Genomic DNA, 23,370 nt, shown 5'->3' with positions numbered 1-23,370 from the left:
TTTTATATTCATTTTTTATGTCTATATAGTTTTTTTATAGTCACAAACGTTTTAGTTGTTTTAGAAATAAAGTTAAATGAAATGAAAATAAGAAACTATAGCTGAAATAAAATAAGTTAAAGGGTGTATTGTATTTCAGGTAATGTTTATTTTATTTCAAGATTTTTCTTTTATGGTTTAAGGTTTAATTTTACTTCACTATAACCATAATGGGAAAAATTATAAAAGCCCTGAATTCTAACATGAAAACAAAAAGTATAAATGAATGAATGATCTCCCCCGCCCGAGGCTATTTCCCGATAATATGACTCTAGGCGCACTAACAGGAAATTTACCTAATAGGTTATTAGGTTAGGAAAAAAAAAATACATCCAGCCGGTTGTTATCGGAGCACAAACCCCGACAGGGTGATCAGGATCAGGAAGTCTTGAATCACCCTGAAGGGGTTTATTCCACGAAAACAAGCGGCTGGATGTACATTATCCCACTTATTAGTCCAGCTACTTGCCACATAAGTAAATAATTAGACATGAAATATTGATCTGATTCAAAATATTTTATTAGTCCCAAGCCCACATTGCTGGACACTGATTCTTTCTATGAGGGACTTTTTAATTTATAGGTGAAACTTCTGCCATATCGTGCATAGCGCTTCTCCTATACATAGTAAAATGAATGAACCGTCTTGTTATATATAGGCCTGGACACTGATTCTTTCTATGAGGGACTTTTTAATTTATAGGTGAAACTTCTGCCATATCGTGCATAGCGCTTCTCCTATACATAGTAAAATGAATGAACCGTCTTGTTATATATAGGCCTACAGTCTTTGATTTTGCCCATATATTGATATATATATATATATATATATATATATATATATATATATATATATATGGCTTTTCTAGGGGCTAACTGTCACTGGTAACAAACTCTTTACCCCCTTGCTCAATACATAGTAGTATGCTAAGGAAGTTAAAAGTAAGTTTGGTAATTTTGGTTAGTGTAATTTTGACAGTACAATTTCTTGTAAAACATTGCATACTGGAGTTTCTATGAAATTACAGGAGAAATAAGGTAACAAACAAGCGGTCAGGTACTGTATGCACTAAAACTGTGAATTGAAGACAACGGAGAGCTAATTTTCCTTCTATCATAATTTATCTCCACCCTTTAAATATGTAAGACACATTTAAACGGATCCATGCATGTTCTAGGCAAATTAAAGCAGCTCTAATTAATGCTATGCAAAACACGGTCGTACGTTTATTACTTGATTTATCTTTGTTCTACTTAAGAGGGGCAGAGTTGTCTTGCCAATTTGTCTTCCTCTCGCATACTTAAGATTCAGTATGTGTTTAAATTATTTATTTAATAAATAAGTGAATAAATCACCTCACAGCTAATTTCCCTAATGATATTAGAAAAGAGTAACTGTACAAATTGTGCAAAATAGAAACCGCTATTAACCTGCAGCACCTTTCGTTTGCCGGGTTCACAACGTCCATCCATTTTCATTTGAGCAAAAACAAAAACATGATTAAAAGAATTGACATTTGACACAGATTTCACAAATAAAACCACTTTGCTTTCCGTGTCTAATAGACGAGGGTCAGCTCCCCGGTTCTCATGGTGATACATCAAAATACGGCACATGCTGTCCCATTTAGGACACAAGACAACCGCACCAACACTAAGCGGTCTAAAAAATAACAAAACAAATAGCAATACATATAAATAACCACTGCATGCAATAAAATCTGGTTCACAGTGGTGACAAGTTCACAACTTGATCTTTTTTTTAACCCACCATTCGTTGTTTTTTTTTTTTCCAGTTGGGGAATTGGGTCCCTGGAGGCAGTGAGAAATAGATGGTGGAACTTAATAACTAGAGATGAACATTATTCCCCAAGCTACAGCGAATGTTTCACTGCTTGATTATGAGTGAATGGCCAACACAGACTAAAATGTTCCGTTTCCACAAGCATGAAGAGGGCATAAATAATTCAAAATTTATTCCCACAGAAGGAGGGACAATGAAAATCATAAATTATCCATGTGCGAAGCTTTAATGCAAGAGCTCAATGAACCTGCTATAACTAACTAGTCTGCTTCCTCATTACACGCTAGGCACAGACCTCTTAACCTTTTAATATTAATTTAGCGACAACTACGGTGGGATGGGCTTTCAGTAAATGGGAATGATGGCTAGTGGAGAGGAAGCATGGGTATTATGAAATGATCCTCAAGAGGTTATTATCTATATTTGTCTCTGCTACCATCTGTTAATAACAAGCTCAGTTTGAGTGCTGGTTTGTAAGTTGTAAGAGATGGATAGACAAATATAGAATGCAATCAATCTTACAACACCAAAAAGTTGCACGTTTCAGTACTTTTGCCTATTTGAGTTAGTTTTGTATGCTTTATGCTGCTTTTTGTAATTGCATGGGTAAATGCCAATATGAAAGGGATTGTTTTTGTAGCGTTCACCTATAAAGGCCAAAATGAACAGAACAGTCATTACACTGTGACTCTCAGTACTGACAGTGATAATTTCTTAAAAAGGTCTTGAGCACAGGAAGAACAGACCTGTAAAAATACTGTGTTTCATGAGTAACTGTGACATATATGAGTCCCATGATTACACTAAGAGCTCCATATATTTAACAGAAAACCAAAAACATCTTTTAAAACTGATGAAATTGATAAAACTTGAATGGATCATGAATGGATTTGGCATTGTGGTGCGTCATCTGTCTTATGTTATTACTGCTCATAACAGTGATGGGTCCAGACTTCCTCAATGTAGAATACTTTCAAATTAGAGAATTAGCCCATGACATATGGGATTTGGAGGAATCAGCTAAAATGCCATATATAATACCTAAGATCTATAAGGTTTTACTCAATCAGTAATTGAAATGGAACAATGAAGATTTCTGGTGGAAGCTTTAGATTACTCCTCTGAATAGGACAGGCAATTATATGTAATAAACTTAAACATGGCTAGTAGGACATGGTGACAACAGCCAACCATCATGCATCATGAGACAATGGCTTTTAGTAGCAATGTTTTTCCAACTTGCTTGCTCAATATGTAAGAAAGTACAAGATTATACTTCACAAACAAAGAGAAATGTATATAAAGTTGCTACATGTGAAATGACACACTAAATAAATGTGTACATCCCACTTGGAGCTCTACAGTAACAATGCAGGATCATTATCTAAAAAAATATTTAAAGAAAAATAGTGCAACCTAGAAAATACATAGGATGTGATTAAACTGATAAAGTAAAGTAAAACAAAACAAAATTGCTAGTTTACCTCCCAACACACACTTCAATTAATCCCCCCCATAGATATTTTTTGTTCTTGTGACAGCCACAGGCTTTGAAAAGAGTTTAAAAGGGACATGCCAGTTGCAAGATGGGAGGTAAAAAGAGATATCTGCTTAATATGCGTTTCTCTTTTATAATCCAGAAGTTCTATTAGCAGATTACGAGCTATGGAATGTGAGGAGAGACAGAACACAGTGTGTGTGCCACAAGAGACAATACTGGCTTAAGTCACCCACTCTGTGTGAGAGAACATTAAAGCACTTTTCCAAACCTTTGTGCTGTGACTTCAAATATCCCAATTTTATTCCATAAACTTGATTTCAATATAAATAAACATATGTTTGTCTCTCCTGGTTGGTTCTGCCCACAGAATGTTGCAGTTATGGCATCTACCAGCAGGGGCTAACTGAACAAACATTGACACTTTGGTGCCCTTGGATACGTTTTTAACAATTGACACATTATGCAGTGATTTGCCCATTAAAATCACCATGGTAGATGTGTTCAAGTGCAACGTGTTTGTCAGGGAAACTAGCAACTTGCATAATTGCTCTGAAATTCATCACAATGAAAGCTTTTGAAAAGGGTGGAGTAATCGACAACATGTAAATGCCTCTGTGTGGAGTATATGCTGTTTGCCTAACTAATCCTGATGAAGATGTGAAGATGCAAAATGAAGATGTGGCACTATAAATATGAACAAATTTGAAACTAATGCGACCTATACAACTGAATCTATTAATATGGTCTCCATCCAGACAGATCTGTCTCACTCAATATAGTTGCACGAATTTACTCTATTCTTCCAGCATGATAAAGCTTTTTTATCATAAAACTTAGACTGTAATTGTTCTCAGACATTAACTAAACTGTATTTAGTTATGTGATAGAGGTGTGACAGGCAACTTATAACAGCTGGTGAAGGTATAATAAAGAAACTAGTTGTAAAATGATATAAATATAAATGATAAAAAGGATATGCTAATCATACTAAACTTTTAAACAAGATTACATTTAGAGCACACATTAAGAGTAGGTTGCTGTCTTCTAAATCTGCATTTGAAGTGGCTCGATCCCATTCATGTCAATGGAGAGCGGCGCGATTTCCAGCGACACGAGCTACAGTGACCATTGGCGACCGGATGGGGCATGTCCAGCGACGTGACAAAGTTGAGATATGTTCATCTTCATGCAAATGAAGAGATACTTTCGGGAGCGACAACCAATAGGAGTGAAGTCAATGGAGCACACATGATCCGTCACTCTTCAATGACGAGGAAAGATGAAGGAGAAGATGAAGGAGAAGCTCATTTTAGCGGTCAGCATTTTTCCTATAATTAATTATATTTCTCAGTGTACATATGGTGGTACTCGCCGTGCTGACTTCGAGCCTGAATGGATTTGTGAGCCCAGATAGACTGGCATTTGCCCTTTTGCTGCAGATAAATAGCCGTGATGGCAAAGAACACTCACTGTTTCTCATTCATCTTTAATATTAGACATTTTATACTGATTCCATTTATATTTAGACCTTTCCTACCAAATGTTTGTTTGTAGGGGCAAGAAAACTGATCCATTGTCTACAACATGGAGTAATAACATTCATGAAGGTCATTTACAAACATTACTAGGCAACAAGTATGGGAACGCCCACTAGCGACCTCACCGCCAGCCTCTGGCGACATGCAGCAACAAAGTCGCTTGTAGCGTGAATGTAGCATTAGGCAGCATCCAAACTGAAATGGAATCTACAATTGTGACAGATTTACAACACTCTAGCTAGCAACTAGTGTTTGCCTTTAGTGTGTTGTGATACTGTAACAAGCATTAACATACACGCCACACACAAAGATTAGCTAAAATAATTTTTAATTGAACTAGATTTTTTTTTTTTTTGTCATAAGTGGCACTGAATGCTTTGGAATTACCTTCTTCCATTTTCAAAGCATAAATGCAATGCTGTATTCATCCGCACAATCACACAGAGCCGAAGAACAACCAAAACAATGTTCTTCCACAAAATGCATCCAGTTTTGTTTAACTGCTAGAGGGTCTAAACTGTACCTTTAAATGTGTCGTGACAGATTGCTTTAGCACAGAGTGTGAGACATCTCTTCTAATTTACTATAAGTTATAGCATTAAATAAACATTAATGAACAGAAGAATATTGTTGAAAAATACAGTATAACTTGCTAAAATAAATAATCTCTCATGTAATCACCCAATCAGTGTTTCAGTCAAGGAAAGACATCAATAAAACAGCTTGTGAACATGACACTTGACATGTCAGTTACCTCAGGAAAATAATCCGATGTTCACAGTTAGTTAGCTATAAAAACACTAGAAAGTATCATGTTTACTGTTAATTATTTATGTATGTTTGATTAAATCAAGTTTATTATAAAAGCATATACCTTATGTGCAACTGAAATGTTTGTCTCCAACTCAGTTTCTTATTTTGTTGGATATGAAAATAAAAAGTAGTTGAATATAATACTTTAGGCTCTGTTATTAATTTTAACATTTAAGAATGTACTAAATAAGAGGGTAAGGTTTACAGCAAGGTTTACACCTACCTGGAATATTTCAAATTAATACATTTTATAATCAAATTGTTTAATACCGTATACCGTGATATTTTCAGAGACTGTTATCGTGCCTTCTCTCGTGTTATTTTATGAGAATGTTTTGTGCCTTCTCCCATGATATTCCCGAGACTTTTATTGTACTGTCTATAAGGCATGCATTCGGCAGCTAAAGAAAATGCAAACCATACAGCACATTGGCATCAACAGATGTCATTATGAAAAATTTGATATCAGAATTGGTAAAGGTTTGAGAGTATATCATAGCAAAAGTAGAGAAATGCACTGCATAGCTGCTTGACAGTAGAGGACAAAATAAGTGACCTGTTTCATCTCAACCACTACCTCCTTTTCCACCACCCTTTCCTCCTTGAGCCTGTACCCAAAGCTCGACTTGCCAACAAACAACATTCCTCCAGGGGAGCCAAGCGCCCCTAACAAGAATCATTATGGTGTCCTAGGGAGAACGAGGCGACAGCTGGCCCTCTGCACATGTGACCCTTGCCACTTTGTCGACTTAACTTTGGTCATCGTGATCAAAGCCTGCAGAGGAGCAGCTGTGACCGGTAAGCTAAACACAGTGATTTCTGTAAATAGAAGCAGAATTTGAGCTTCTGTACCAGTGGAAACTGGATGCATCAGTAGTGGGCTAAAAAAATTGTATTTTGAAGGGACAATGAGGTTTATGGGGGAAGAGGTGGAGTAAGACGAATTAAGACATAAGGGACTGCTTTATTAAATACAGATTTAAAAGTGTCACACTTCCACATTCAACAACAAAATCACACAAACAAGTCCCATTAAAAAACACTAGCTGTGTACATGCATAATTTAGAGTGCTAACATATAAACCCACTTAAACTTCAAATTAATTTCCCCCTTTTACAAATAAAGAATTAATTTAAGTTAAAATAGAAAAGAATCTATACAAGCTCATTGTGAAAAATGGGCAAGGGAAGCATTTTAATGTGGGAACGCCGAGGTCAGAGAGAGCACTCGGTGCAGCAGACAATTCCTCCCCCCACATCAGTTCCTTTCTTTTAAGTTCTGCCCTCGTTTCTGAACCCATGTTCCACAGAAAGCCTGCATATTTTAACACATACGCCACTAAATATCTAGTTTGGTTTGCCATATTCAGATCTCCTCACAAGGTTACTTCTCTGCCCTTACCTCTTTTTGTTCTTCAGACCACTGGCAAAACAGCAAAAGGTCTTGGCCGCATATAAACGAATTTCAAATGTCATGTCTTGCACGGCTAAAATGAAAGAAAATGCTCTCGCTCACTTGCGGCGGAGGCCGAGTCAATGAATTTGTCAAAATTTTATGATAATACATTCAATTATTCCTCAGACATTTAAATGATAGCAGAGGAATAGACAAGTGTGGAGAGAGCGAAGGGGAGGGCCATAGCAATAATCCCTCTCCTGATATTAGCGAGCCTCCAGAGGGGTTTTAAAAGCTCTGTATCTCTGTGTGGAGAGGACTAAAACTTCACTCCTTCTCACAAAACAGCGTAAATCCCTCCCTACTCTCTCAATACGAGGGTCCCACACATACAAATGTGCACACACTCTCACACTCTCTCATTTCCACTCCCATTCTAGAAAGTCACACTAGAATTAACGGAAAAAAAAAGTTCATCAGCCCACACAATCTTAGCAAACGCATCCTTCATCGTTCTCAGAGAGAACTACAATAAAAACCGTCCCTGTGCTCCTCCTGCTCCTGTGACCTTTGACCCCTTCCGTCCCTCCTGCTTGGGGTCGAGTCGATGGGAGACTAGAAGGATGACCCCATGTCAGAACCCTGAACGCTTCTGCATCCACCATGGCTAAGCTCCCCCTCTAGTGTTCACATGTCTGTATACCTCTAAGCAACAACACCAGCAGCCAGTAAATTCCTGACCTGAGTTTTCTTGTTGGTTTCATGTTGAATGCAACGCAGAGCAACATTGGCTGTGCTGCATGTAGTTGTAATGCAGAATTTAACATTAAACCCAGCAGTTTTTTCTTCATTAGCCGATTCTTCCAGTACCTTAAGTGACCTGATTTTTCTGATGTCTCTGTGCTTTAGACAGTAGAATGGTGGCTGTTTAAATACAATAATGTGAACTTTAGCAATAATAATATGTATTATTTATTATTATATTAAGGCCCAGTTTCACAGACAGGGCTTATAATAAGCCAGGATCAAGCCCTATAGGTCAAATAGGTTTATAACCGTGCCTTAGAAAAACACATTACAGGTGTGCATCTTAAGACAAAACAACGGCACTGAAATATTTTAAGATTTGTCAGTGCAAGTTGCTTTCAGATAAAACAGCTCAAACATGCATTTTAGGACTAGCTTAAGCCTTGTCTGTGAAACCGGGGGATAGTGTATATATTTTCTTGAGCACCAAATCAGCATATTAGAATGATTTCTGAATGAGCATGTGGCACTATTATATAATATAATTATTACATAATAATAATATTTTAAAATAATATATATATATATATATATATATATATATATATATATATATATCTTTTTTTTTAAATTGTATTTAACATTTTTAAGACATTTAATATTTATTAAAAACTGATCATCTGACAACTTTCTGTGTCCTTTCTTACGGCTGCAGCGGTAGAGTGCTTTAAAGTGATGGACACCAGCAGAGGGAGAGAGGGGCGCTTGCCTGCGGGGGAAGCTAATTATGCACTCTCTCTAAATTAACCAACTTTCACTGGGACCCAACCTCCATCTGACGCACTCAGAGAAAGGGCGGAGAGGTGAGACGAAGAGCGCGAGAGAGAACGGCGAAGCTGGAAAACAGAAACAAACCAATAATCTTGTACTTTGCCTCTTGAAGGCGAGCCACCGTGCCTCTAATGTAGACAAGTCATTTTGTAGAAACCACTAACGCCCGCGGGGGACGGGGAACACATCACGGGCCGCCTCATTTCAAAGATCTTTTGCAATCAGCGCCACAATGGAGGCCCTCATTTTATGCTGCTACATCATAAAAGTGCTCTTTTGTTACATTTCCATCCTTAAAAGGGCCTTAATCCCTTTCTTTTCAGGCAAGTCTATGGCAAATTCCACAGGGACATCCCATTCGCTGCAAGGGCTAGAGTGACCCACTCAGAAAGCAGCGTGCGAGGCTTTGAGCCTTTCTTCTCCTGCCACTCTCGTGAGAACATTAAATCGTACTTTTCATTCCCCTCACTGTGGGGGGACGCCCCTTAATGATGACAGAGAAAGAGAAATTCCTCCACTCGGGTCCTATGATACCATTCTGCTGTCAAGCAGGCGTCTCGGTGGACAGAGAATCAAACATGGCTTCCTGCAGGTGGAGTGGCGATGAAGGTCACACCGCAGCTCAGAGGAGCAGGGGGAGAGGCAGCACTTCAGAGGAGTCGCCAGCTTTCTCACACCAAATTAAGTCATCCGTGAAAATGTACGTCTCTTTAGCACTGCGTACATGTTTGGCTTTTATTGGTCTGATAGGCTGGTTAGTTTGATATTTGCACCATGTTATAATTTGTGCGTTAGAAAGTAAGCAGGCCACCAAGCGTTTCACTATAGTGATCTCTACCGCACTATATCTTAACCTATAGCTTTTAAGTATTTTCTCTTTTTTTAAATCAGAGGGTTTTCTAAAAAATATCTTGCTGTCGGGTTTGGCTGCCCTTGTCTTTTGTGTGGCTCTGTCTCAGAGGGGAGCCGATTAATCAGTTTAAAATTGAGCTGTGTACCTACTCCGTGCCCTACTCAGCCTGGCCACTCAATGTTGGGTGCTTCAATAAGAACATTGTACTTGTATAAAAAACTTGTCAGTCAAGACTTAAACTGTAGCCCCCATCACCATTCATCCATGCATCCCACATTTATCGTGTTTTAGAGTGAATTGATAAGTATTCTCAGAAAATGTGTTTCCCCACTAAATATTTAATGTTTAACAACAGATGCCAGAACCATGCAAAATATGGCGTAGGCATCATTATCTTTCTTTCAAGAAATATCTCTGTTATACATGTTATTAATATCTATTCAAAAATATATTTTTTAAATGGGTCATGACATGGATTTCTTATTTTATTTCCTTGTGTTCCTTGAGGTTCACCTATAATGTTAATAGTTTTTTTTTTTTTTGCACAAATATATGTATATATGTATATTTTCATCCCTCATTCGGACCATCTGTCTGAATTGATCTGCGATGTGATATTCGGGTCTGGTGTAGACAAGTGTCTGCCATTAAGCAACTGAGCGCCAGTGGGCGGGGCCTGCATTGTGATGATGTAAACTATTCATCTAGGCCTATGTCTTGCTCTAGAGGCAGCCATATGCAAATGTATTTGCCCATGTGACGTTACAGATCCCATAATATCCAAGTCGTTTTTGGAGCTTGATTACGATTTTGATATATATGATCAAATGTAAATTATTCATGTGATGAAAAAGCAGAATTTTCAGCAGCCATTACTTCAGTCTTCGGTGTCACATTATCCTTCAGAAATCATTCTAATATGTTGATTTGGGGCTCAAGAAAGATTTCTTATTATTATCAATGCTGAAAACAGTTGTGCTGCTTAATATTTCTGTTAATAACCATGACACATTTTTTTTAGGATTATTTGATGAATAGAAATATAATAGATGAATGGAAATTATATAGAAATGATTTGAAACGATGTAAAAGTCATCATATACAATTAATATACGTTTATTTTTATTGTATGCACACACTTGACACACAAAAACACACTATGGGCCCTATTTTAACGATCTGAAACGCAAGTGTCAAAGCGCAAAGCGCAAGTAACATTGTGGGCGGATCCCGGCGCTGTTGCTATTTTCCCGGCGGGATAAATGCCTCTTGCGCCTGGCGCAAATCTAAAAGGGGTTGGTCTGAAGTAGCTTCATTATTCATAGGTGTGGTTTGGGCGTAACGTGAAATAAACCAATCAGAGCGTCATCTCACATTCCCTTTAAGAGCAGGCGCGCTTGTTCTAAAGCGGATTCCTATTATAACGGCGGATTTGCCAGGCGCGCGCCAGGAGCGGTTCACAGCCGAGGAGAGCAACGTTCTCGTCAGGGCCGTAAAACACAGAGAAGTGACATTGGGGATGGAGAAACCCACCCAAATTAACTTCTGTTAAACAGGCGTATGATAATTTGGGTAAATGTGTAGGCCTAAGCTACATGTATGCTTTTATAATAAATTGTCTATCTATCTATCTATCTATCTATCTATCTATCTATCTATCTATCTATCTATCTATCTATCTATCTATCTATCTATCTATCTATCTATCTATCTATCTATCGTAATAATGTATGATTTGCAAAAATGAAAACTGCTGCTTAGATGAGAGAATCAAAGTGTATGCGCGTTGTGCACACGCTACATTGATTATGGCCAAGCATGCGCCCTTAAAATAGCATAATGAACAAGGCGCAACACGCCACTGACTTTAGACTAGGTTTTTTCTGGTCAGTGGCGCATTTGTTTTAAAGAACAGCAAAATAGCATGAGGGAAAGTTTGCGCCGGAACACGCCTCCTCTTTGCGCTGAACCGCCCCGGGGAGCGCAAGTGTATTTCTTAGTTAACCGACGTGCGTCTGTGGAGGGAAAAGCCCGCTTTGCGCGGGTGCAAAATAGGAACGATACATTGTACAAAGTCATTTGCGCCGAGTGCAAGATAGGGCCCTAAAAGTTGATAATGCAATATATAATTAGCCTTGTGAATAAAACACAATCTATAATCATCCTTATTTACATAGAAAAGAGGCGTGTTTGTTCTGAAAATAAGGATGATGACTTAATTGTCAGTATCATTTACTACCCTTTCAAAAAGTTCTTTTGAGGGTGGCCAATGAACAAATATAATATAATATAATATAATATAATATAATATAATATAATATAATATAATATAATATAATATAATATAATATAATTAAAAAATATTCCAAAACACCTGAAATTCTCATTAACTGTTGACGTCCACACACAGTTTCTTTATGCATAGGTAAGAAGGAGATGTGGTTTATTTGATTCTCTTTCTAAGCACACTGCATTGTCTATTCAGGTCAGCGGCAGAGGGACCCGGATGTTGAGAGTGTAATGCGGTGGGATTTAGGCAGGTGAAAAAGTCTGCCAGTGTTCCCGCTGATAGCAGGATAGAGACCTCAACAACACATCCCAAGCTTTGGGAGCCTTTAACCATGAGTGTCGCTCCTTTGTAATGGATTTTCTGTCTCCAAGGGGTTAGGAGTGAGCAGGAGAGACGAGGAAATATGGTGGTGTGTAGTGTGTGTACAGAAATGCAATTTCCACATCTTCTTTTGTGATCCCAGACTGGAAATTAAAGTCATATGTGAGCCTTACAACATGCTCGCATTAAATGCACTCTTTGTGGTGAACAAGAACAAGGGCTCAGCGACCTTGAACCAAACTTCATTCAGACATATTGACGCTGATGAAAATAAAGACATTGTCAATGTACTGAATACTTGAACTGCAACAGAAATACTTGAAGTCAAGAACGATCAATCAATGCAAAGCAAATCATTTGTTTCTACCCCCTTGCATTGCACTTCCCACTTACTGTTAGGCAAACATGCACTGCTATAGCTTGGCAGGGCTGACTATAGTTTGAAGCCAGAAAGTGTGTAAGCTTGTGTGTTTTTTTAATTTACACTATATATAGTGTCAGTACAAATCGTCTGCCATTTCTAACCACCTTCACTCAGATCGGATCGGACCACGGACTACGTGGTGAAACATGGACAGTGTCCTTTGTGGTTTGCACAAAACTTAACATAGAAGCTAGGACAGGCATTATCACTCCATAACATGAGCGGTGTGAGCTAATCACAGCTCAGAGTCGACTTCCTATATATCACCATTCAAAAGTTTGGGGTCAGGATATAATACTTATATAAACTGTATATACGTAAATACTTACTTTTTATTTAACAAGGACAATACATACATTTATAATGTTAGAAAAGATTTCTAGTTCATACAAATTTTGAACATTTTATTACTCAAAATTATCACAGTTTTCACAAAAATGTTAAGCATCACAATTGTTTTCAACTGTGTAATGTGTACTAAAAATAAGAATTGTTTCTTGTGCACTTAATAAGGATATTATAATGATTTTTGAAGGATCAGGTGACACTGAAGACTGGAGAAAAATTCAGCTTTGCCATAATAAATTACATTTTAAAATATATATTTCAATAGAAAACCGTTTTTTTATTATTATTATATTCCACAATATTATTAAATAGATTCAGCCTTGCATTTAAAAAACATACAAAAAAAAAAAAAACTCCTAACAAAGCCCAAGCTTTTGAATATATAAACAATCTTTGGGACTTTACTTTCTTATCAGTTTTACTAAGACAGATCTCTGAGACTGAATTCAAATAAGAGTTGTTTATGTTTGTAGCACTGCATTTGCAGTCGAGATCAAAAACTGGACCAAGGTCTACTGTACAAACTCAAACAGCAGCAGGACGCCAGGGAGGTTCCCTGGATGCAAAACAGACCCAGCGTGGAGAACAGGAAATGAAAGCTTAATCCCTCCAACCTTTGACTTGCCTTGGCCTCTTCCATTGACTCAGCAAGCTATTCTATTCTTCTGCTGTACACTATTCCCCTATTCATCCCATCTCCTCTCCTCATTCCTCTAGGACATAAAAATAAAGAGGAAAAAGCACAACTGTCTATGTTTACTCATTTTATGATTGAAGCTAGATATAGCAGGTCAAATGAAGCGGCAGCTCCGAGCACCATTTCCGATCCCTCTTCATTTTATTTTCCAACAATTTATTAAGCAATTAAAATTCTCCTATTACGCACTCTTTTATGCTGCCATTTTTTTTAAGCAGGGCGAAATTATTACACCAAATCATAGCATAATTATCATAACATTACACTAATTCCCAAAGAAGTATTTAAATTATATGGTTGGTTGATTGCGAGATGAATTAGAGAACCGTTTTTCAAGAAGCCTCTTCCAAGCCAAATATGGATTAGACCTCGAAACACATAAAGCCGTAAGGAAAGAGATGTGTCTTACCCGAGTCGTAGAGCAAGTCCATTAAAAGGTTAAACAGCAGTCATTAAATAAAAAAGTTGAGAACATGCAGACGCTCAACAGATACACTTACAATCGAGGATATCTTGTGGACAAGTGTTACTCGGTAGCACGAGACTGGCATAGTTTTAATTGAATTTAATGCAGATTTGTAGTACACTGGGGGACAGTCTTTGTTAGCTGATTTCCAAAAAAGGAAAATCCAGTCATAAAAGGGGTATTTTTAAATATCATAAGGTGATTAAGAAGTGTGGAGCTCACCAGAAAATCATTTTGGTAAAATTAGTCATCCGTTTAGGTGGATTTAGTGAAGCGCACTTACACATTTACTTGAAGGCACACAGGCACTAGCAAATACTTCATAGTATTAACGTAACCAATTACAAATACGCTCTTTTTAACTTAATATTGGCTTTAATGGATGAGGTTAAGCCACATATGGGTAGCATAATGCAACGCCTGAGCGCTTCATTGTGGATTTTAGGTGCATTAATTGCATTCATTGTAAACGAATTAACTGTCGTGATTAAGAGGGATCTAAAGCGCAACATACAGCACACCTCGGGATCACGTGGCTGCATTGTTGGTGTCGCTCCATACCATATGATGAGCTCTGTTAGCATGTGGCTGTATGGAAGGACAAACAGAGGGGGAATTGAGAGCTATTCAATGCTCAGTGGGCCTTCGTATTCACTTACACCCCCCATTGCTTATAGAATTGAACGGGGCTTTGATCCCCAAATCTAATTGTTTAGTGTTGCACAAATCAAATAAGAGGCTAGTGGATTACTTATCTGAATAAGTAAAAAAAAAAAAAAAGTCCTCGTTTTGGGAGAAAAAAAATGTGGGCGTACACGTTATCAATTACAAATGCATAGTAAGACAACACTAACGCTATAAATTATGCTAATGAGCTTGATTGGAGAAATGCATTCAAAATGCAAACCGAGATCAGTGCACACTAAAGTGTTTATCAGTCTCTCAAGTAAGAACTGTCAAATCCAGCTATGGTCTCAATCCCAGGCCTTTCACATTTCTACTTTCATCATGTTCTCGAGTGCAGCTGGCTCACAATGGAGAATGTTTACCTCGACGTATTCCCGCAAACAGCAGCGGCACAAAAAAAGATTGGTCTGTCTCCGCGCCTGGCTCATTGTGCGGACGTCAGTAAAGGACTTTTTGTGCCATTGTCCGACGTGTCAGGCAGAATGAGAGGGGGTGTTAAGAGGTGCAAAGATGTGGGAGCACACCTGCTGAGCTGGCCCAAGCAAGCCCTCTCTCTCCCCCACTATTAATTTGTGTTGCTCCGAGAACTCCTTTTGTTGTCACGGAGCTGTTGGTGGCTACATGTTTGAAGTGTCACAAGTGTCAGTCTTTATTACATTCAGTGCGAAGATGGCCAATGAGAAATAGCGAGAATGACGGAGCACGAGATAAATAAAGGCAAATAATAATAGCCCCGCTCCAGCTCAAGGAACCTAATGTGTCACGAATTAAGAAAACTTGGCAAGGCTACCTGGGATTGTGATGTTCCGGCGATTTCAGTGCTGGAGGTTGTCACGCTAGCTAATGCCTGACTTTGAGGCTCAATTGTGGCACCATTTGTCAGCGATCATTACCAATGGGCTAACATAATTCCCGCCGCTGATTAAAATGTCTTGTAATTTAACAAAGACACAGGACGGATTAATCTGCCGCTAACTAACAGAGCTGGGATATTAATATGGCTAGAGAAGAAACAGTGCACTGTAGCTCTGACCACACCAGTTTATATATAAACTGTATATTAGTGCCGTCAAATCTAATTAAAACATCTAAAAGTTTTTGTTTATATAATGTGTCTTTATATATTATCATATACACTCACCGGCCACTTTATTAGGTACACCTGTCCAACTGCTCGTTAACACTTAATTTCTAAGCAGCCAATCACATGGCGGCAACTCAGTGCATTTAGGCATGTAGACATGGTCAAGACAATCTCCTGCAGTTCAAACCGAGCATCAGTATGGGGAAGAAAGGTGATTTGAGTGACTTTGAACGTGGCATGATTGTTGGTGCCAGAAGGGCTGGTCTGAGTATTTCAGAAACTGCTAATCTACTGGGATTTTCACGCACAACCATCTCTAGGGTTTACAGAGAATGGTCCGAAAAAGAAAAAAACATCCAGTGAGTGGCAGTTCTGTGGGCGGAAATGCCTTGTTGATGCCAGAGGTCAGAGGAGAATGGCCAGACTGGTTCGAGCTGATAGAAGGGCAACAGTGACTGAAATAACCACTCGTTACAACCGAGGTATGCAGCAAAGCATTTGTGAAGCCACAACACGCACAACCTTGAGGCGGATGGGCTACAACAGCAGAAGACTCCACCGGGTACCACTCATCTCCACTACAAATAGGAAAAAGAGGCTACAATTTGCAAGAGCTCACCAAAATTGAACAGTTGAAGACTGGAAAAATGTTGCCTGGTCTGATGAGTCTCGATTTCTGTTGAGACATTCAGATGTTAGAGTCAGAATTTGGCGTAAACAGAATGAGAACATGGAACCATCATGCCTTGTTACCACTGTGCAGGCTGGTGGTGGTGGTGTAATGGTGTGGGGGATGTTTTCCTGGCACACTTTAGGCCCCTTAGTGCCAATTGGGCATCGTTTAAATGCCACGGCCTACCTGAGCATTGTTTCTGACCATGTCCATCCCTTTATGGCCACCATGTACCCATCCTCTGATGGCTACTTCCACCATGTCACAAAGCTCTAATCATTTCAAATTGGTTTCTTGAACATGACAATGAGTTCACTGTACTAAAATGGCCTCCACAGTCACCAGATCTCAACCCAATAGAGCATCTTTGGGATGTGGTGGAACGGGAGATTCGCATCATGGATGTGCAGCCGACAAATCTGCGGCAACTGTGTGATGCCATCATGTCAATATGGACCAAACTCCCTGAGGAATGCTTCCAGCACCTTGTTGAATCTATGCCACGAAGAATTGAGGCAGTTCTGAAGGCAAAAGGGGGTCCAACCCGTTACTAGCATGGGGTACCTAATAAAGTGGCCGGTGAGTGTATATTTATATAATGATTTTTTAAAAGGAATTATTACTTTTATTCAGCAAGGACCCATTAAAATAAATTATAAACGTGTCAGTAATGACATTTATAATTTTACTGTACATACGATTTGTATTTCAAATAAATGCTGTCCTGCTTTTGGACTTTCTATTCATCAAAGAATACAGAAAAAAAAAGTTTCTAGAAACATATTAACAAGCAAAACATTTTTCTTGAGCACCAACTCAGCATATTATAATGATTTCTGAAGGATCATGTGACACTGAAGTCTGGAGTAATGGCGGCTGACAATTCAGCTTTATAATCACAGGAATAAATGTATATATATATATATATATATATATATACACTCACCTAAAGGATTATTAGGAACACCTGTTCAATTTCTCATTAATGCAATTATCTAATCAACCAATCACATGGCAGTTGCTTCAATGCATTTAGAGGTGTGGTCCTGGTCAAGACAATCTCCTGAACTCCAAACTGAATGTCAGAATGGGAAAGAGAGGTGATTTAAGCAATTTTGAGCGTGGCATGGTTGTTGGTGCCAGACGGGCCGGTCTGAGTATTTCACAATCTGCTCAGTTACTGGGATTTTCACGCACAACCATTTCTAAGGTTTACAAAGAATGGTGTGAAAAGGGAAAAACATCCAGTATGCGGCAGTCCTGTGGGCGAAAATGCCTTGTTGATGCTAGAGGTCAGAGGAGAATGGGCCGACTGATTCAAGCTGATAGAAGAGCAACTTTGACTGAAATAACCACTCATTACAACCAAGGTATGCAGCAAAGCATTTGTGAAGCCACAGCACGCACAACCTTGAGGTGGATGGGCTACAACAGCAGAAGACCCCACTGGGTACCACTCATCTCCAATACAAATAGGAAAAAGAGGCTACAATTTACAAGACCTCACCAAAATTGGACAGTTGAAGACTGGAAAAATGTTGCCTGGTCTGATGAGTCTCGATTTCTGTTGAGACATTCAGATGGTAGAATCAGAATTTGGCGTAAACAGAATGAGAACATGGATCCATCATGCCTTGTTACCACTGTGCAGGCTGGTGGTGGTGGTGTAATGGTGTGGGGGATGTTTTCTTGGCACATTTTAGGCCCCTTAGTGCCAATTGGGCATCGTTTAAATGCCACGGCCAACCTGAGCATTGTTTCTGACCATGTCCATCCCTTTATGGCCACCATGTACCATCCTCTGATGGCTACTTCCAGCAGGATAATGCACCATGTCACAAAGCTCGAATCATTTCAAATTGGTTTCTTGAACATGACAATGAGTTCACTGTACTAAAATGGCCCCCACAGTCACCAGATCTCAACCCAATAGAGCATCTTTGGGATGTGGTGGAACGGGAGCTTCGTGCCCTGGATGTGCATCCCACAAATCTCCATCAACTGCAAGATGCTATCCTGTCAATATGGGCCAACATTTCCAAAGAATACTTTCAGCACCTTGTTGAATCAATGCCACGTAGAATTAAGGCAGTTCTGAAGGCGAAAGGGGGTCAAACACAGTATTAGTATGGTGTTCCTAATAATCCTTTAGGTGAGTGTATATATATTATATTAAAATAGAAAAAAATAATTGGGGTCCAACACAGTGGACTTTGTATGGACACAGAAAGACGTTATTCTAAATATCTTATTTTGTGTTCTAGAAAATAAATGAAATTAAAAATAAGTGACAAGAGGGTTGTAAATGAAAACATCATTTTTATGTCAGGGTGAACTATCCCTTTAAGAAAGCACTATTACATTAGGCATAATAATATTTGCAGCATAAGAGATCAACGGCTATTTGACTATTACATTCAATGCAAGTGATCTTAGAATATCAATATACAAAAACAGAAGTATTTTTCCACATGCTGTAAATATGTATTGCCCACAGTCAAGGCTTGCACATTGATTTCTATTTGTTGCTGTAGTCACCCACTGAAAAGTGAGAGCCGATAGAAAACATCCATAATTGCTCTCATCGGCACTTCATTTGGAGCGAGCAATACTGGGAGGGAAACCCAGTGTGACCTTTTGCTTATTTTAATTCCCCAGCAATAAGGCCACATAGAGGTGATCACTGATGCACATAATGGCACACTTACCGATACATGGATCTACACAGAATAGCGAATAGAGAGATGAGACATGGACGAAAATCATGCGCCACTTGCTTCGTGTTCAATGGCGGGTGTTGATGAAGCCGGAGAAAGTGCATTTGGGTTGCTCATCGGAGTCCCATATGGTGTTCCTGGTCCGTGTCATTGGCTTGTTACAATTCTGACTACCAGCCAAGAACTAGAGTGAGAGAGAGACAGAGAGAAAGAGAGAGTCAGGCCACCAAAGACAGTGCTACAAACCGGAATGGTCCAGGGTCAACAGTACCATAATTACTTTCAAATGTCAGCCTACAATAAAATACAACAGTTCATCTGGCAGAGAGCAAATTAGCTTTGACCATGGCGTAATTACCCTTTCCAGAAGAACCATTAGCAGAGATCAAATCTGCCCGTCCAGTGTTTGAGGAAAGGCCATCAGAGTACACTCCACCTGACAAGGATGCACATTTGCCATTTTGCAAGGTAATTAATTGTCCTTATAATAGAAATTTTTATATTTGACTCTGGAATTGAAAAGTGTAATAACCTGCCAGCTTTATCTTAAAGCTTTACAAGTTTCAAAGACCCATCTTTTTCTTTCAAGGGTGTCTTTTCATTTTGTTTTTTACAGGTTGATGCCTCATGCATATTCCTTCTTTTTCTGAAAATGCACTAATGTTCAAAAGTTTGGGGTCAGTATTTTTCTTTAAATAATACTTTTATTCAGCACGGATGCATACAATTAATCAAAAGTGACGGTAAATACATTTATAATGTTAGATTTCTATTTGAGATTATTTTAGATAAATTCTGTTCTTTTGAACTTTGTATTCACTTTCAGAATACTGAAAATCATGGTTTCCACGGAAATATTAATCAGCACAAATGTTTTCACCTGCACCTGTTTCACCTGTTCCCTTTCGAAGGGAACTCAACAATACGTCATCGACGTTATGGGGGAACGCCTCAGGCGTGACAGGTGTCTGAAATCAAGTATCAACTCACAGCAATCATGTTGACCGGCGACAGCCCGTGCATCATCAGCTCGAATGATGAGCGCGCAACCTGGATGTATAAAAAGGGTGCCTTGAAACCGTGACAACATCCTTTTCGTCTTCAGGGACTGTTTGTCTGTTTGGAGTAATCAACAATGAAGCGTGCAGAGAAAAGAAAAATACTTTCCGTAAGTGTGCCGACCCGTGTCCCAGATATTTGACACCGGAGGATTCACACGATCTGTGCGTTTTTCTGCTTGAGAGAAGAGCACGCGCGGGGAGTTCTCGAGGGAGCTTCCTGCGCAAACTGTGAGCGTTTTTCTCTGAAAACGTTCCGTTCTCGTCTGTCCCACTTCTCGAGTGAAGTGGGCGCGGCATCTGAACCCCGCGGTTTCGGTCCCGCTCGGGCTGAGGCTCAGCGGCGCTTGAGCTTGTGGGGCTCTCAGATGGAGCTGGCAGATCAGCTGGAGAGGGGCGTTTACCTCACGGATGATCTGCCAGCTGACGAGGATGAGTTACAGGTCGATGTAGAGGAGGTTCTTTCTCTTTCTGATGGATCTGTGACTGGTTCTCTTCAGGCCGGGCAGGAGTCGGCTACCGATGATATCAGTCTGGTTAGGACTGAACTATATATAAAAAAAAAAAAAAAACTCCGACCCTGCCATCCAAGCCGCTCAAGATTACATCAGGCGGCTATGGTGGCCACGGAGAGGCATCTGTAGCTCAACCAGGCTGACATCGGGAAGAGAGAAAAGAAGCCTTTCTCCTCGATTAGCCGGTTTCGCCTTCTGAGCTTTTCGGACCTTCCGTTGAGACGGTGGTCGAGAAGTTCAGGGAGGCGAGGGCGCGCTCTAAAAAAAAAAGAAAAAAAAAAAGACGGCGTTTAAGAGCTGCATGCCGCGGAGGTCCTCGGCCCAGCCCAGGCAGCCGGGAGGGCCTGGTCCGTCGTGGTCTGAGGATCACAGACAGACTCAGTGTCAGGCCAGTGTCGCTTCCCGAGCACCCACTCCTCCTAGCTGGGGGAGCAGTGCGCGCAGGAGGTATAACTCCCGCGGGAGGCAGGATCTCAGGGAGGTGATCCAGAGTAAACGTTCTCGGACTGAACGTTCGACATCACCTCCCTGGATCTTGTCTCCTAACCATTGTGAAACAGTAGAACTCAGGTTTCTGAGTTCCTGAGTCCTGGTGTGCTTCATTCTGCACGCTGCAGGTTTTTATGTTGAGTGAAAATGTTTTTTCTGCGCAAATAACATTTTTCTCTTCTTTTTCAGAACTCGTCTCCTGTACAGAGCCGGGGACATGTTTGGCAAGCAAAGGTAATGTATTGTAAGGTGAGCTGAGCTCCCACATGTGGTCGCCAGGTAACAGGCCTCACCAGGCCTTCCAGGCTATGAGCTTCCATATGTCAGGTCACAGGCCTTATCCAGCCTTCCTGAATATGAGCTCCCACATACTGTGGTCGCCAGGTTACAGGCCTCACCGGCCTTCCTGGTTATGAGCTCCCACATACTGTGGTCGCCAGGTTACAGGCCTCACCGGCCTTCCTGGTTATGAGCTCCCACATACTGGGTTTCAGGTTATAGGCCTTACTAGGCCTTCCTGAATATAAGCTCCCACACACGGTGGTCGACAGGTTACAGGCCTCGCCAGGCCTTCCTGGTTATGAGCTCCCACATGCTGTGGTTGCCAGGTTACAGGCCTCACCGGCCTTCCTGATATGAGCTCCCACATACTGTGGTCGCCAGGTTACAGGCCTCACCCAGCCTTCCTGGTTATGAGCTCTCACCTTCTGTGCTCGCCAGGTTACAGGCCTCACCCGGCCTTCCTGGTTATGAGCTCCCACATGCTGTGGTCACCAGGTTACAGGCCTCATCCGGCCTTCCTGATATGAGCTCCCACATACTGTGGTCGCCAGGTTACAGGCCACACCCGGCCTTCCTGATAAGAGCTCCCACATACTGTGGTAGGCAGGTTACAGGCCTTACTAGGCCTTCCTGAATATGAGCTCCCACACACGGTGGTCGCCAGGTTACAGGCCTCGCCAGGCCTTCCTGGTTATGAGCTCCCACATGCTGTGGTCGCCAGGTTACAGGCCTCACCGGCCTTCCTGATATGAGCTCCCACATACTGTGCTCGCCAGGTTACAGGCCTCACCCAGCCTTCCTGGTTATGAGCTCCCACATGCTGTGGTTGTCAGGTTTCAGGCCTCACCGGCCTTCCTGATATGAGCTCCCACTTACTGTGCTCGCCAGGTTACAGGCCTCACCGGCCTTCCTGGTTATGAGCTCCCACACACGGTGGTCGCCAGGTTACAGGCCTCGCCAGGCCTTCCTGGTTATGAGCTCCCATATGCTGTGGTCGCCAGGTTACAGGCCACACCCGGCCTTCCTGATAAGAGCTCCCACATACTGTGGTAGGCAGGTTACAGGCCTCACCGGCCTTCCTGGTTATGAGCTCCCAAACACTGGGTATCAGGTTATAGGCCTTACCAGCCTTCCTGATAAGAGCTCCCACATATTGTGGTGGCCAGGTTACAGGCCTCACCGGCCTTCCTGATATGAGCTCTCACCTTCTGTGCTCGCCAGGTTACAGGCCTCACCGGCCTTCCTGGTTATGAGCTCCCACACGCTGTGGTCGCCAGGTTACAGGCCTTGCCAGGCCTTCTTGGTTATGAGCTCCCACATACTGTGGTCATCAGGTTACAGGCCTTACTAGGCCTTCCTGAATATGAGCTCCCACATACCGTGGTCGTCAGGTTACAGGCCTCACCAGGCCTTCCTGGTTATGAGCTCCCACATACTGTGGTCGCCAGGTTACAGGCCTCACCGGCCTTCCTGATATGAGCTCCCACATACTGTGGTCGCCAGGTTACAGGCCTCACCGGCCTTCCTGATATGAGCTCTCACCTTCTGTGTTCGCCAGGTTACAGGCCTCACCGGCCTTCCTGGTTATGAGCTCCCACATTCAGTGGTCACCAGGCTTCAGGCCTCCTCGGCCTTGCTGGTTATGAGTTGAAACATGTCAGGTTTCAGGCCTCACCAGGCCTTCCTGAATGTGAACTCCCACTCACTGTGGTCGCTTGGGTGTGGTTGTGAGCTGTCACCTGCCAGGTTGTAGGCCTCATTAGGCCTTCCTGAATGTGAGCTCCCACACATTTTGAC

The 23,370-nt window shown here is 40.9% G+C and overlaps 1 long non-coding RNA gene across 1 annotated transcript in view; it reads right to left on the bottom strand.

Moving 5' to 3' along the window:
* Window positions 1-16,316, bottom strand: part of LOC130096001 (uncharacterized) — an 89,137-nt gene extending 72,821 nt beyond the window's left edge. Inside the window, exon 1 of the long non-coding RNA XR_008808166.1 lies at window positions 15,893-16,316. This is a non-coding gene — a long non-coding RNA (uncharacterized LOC130096001). The remainder of the gene's footprint in view (window positions 1-15,892) is intronic.
* Between the last annotated feature and the right edge of the window lie 7,054 nt (window positions 16,317-23,370).

This window comes from Rhinichthys klamathensis, unplaced genomic scaffold (genome assembly GCF_029890125.1).
Source record: "Rhinichthys klamathensis goyatoka isolate OS25496 unplaced genomic scaffold, OSU_Roscu_1.1 h1tg000195l_1, whole genome shotgun sequence".
Classification (NCBI taxonomy): Eukaryota; Metazoa; Chordata; class Actinopteri; order Cypriniformes; family Leuciscidae; genus Rhinichthys; species Rhinichthys klamathensis.
This window is presented reverse-complemented; position numbering and strand designations above follow the sequence as displayed.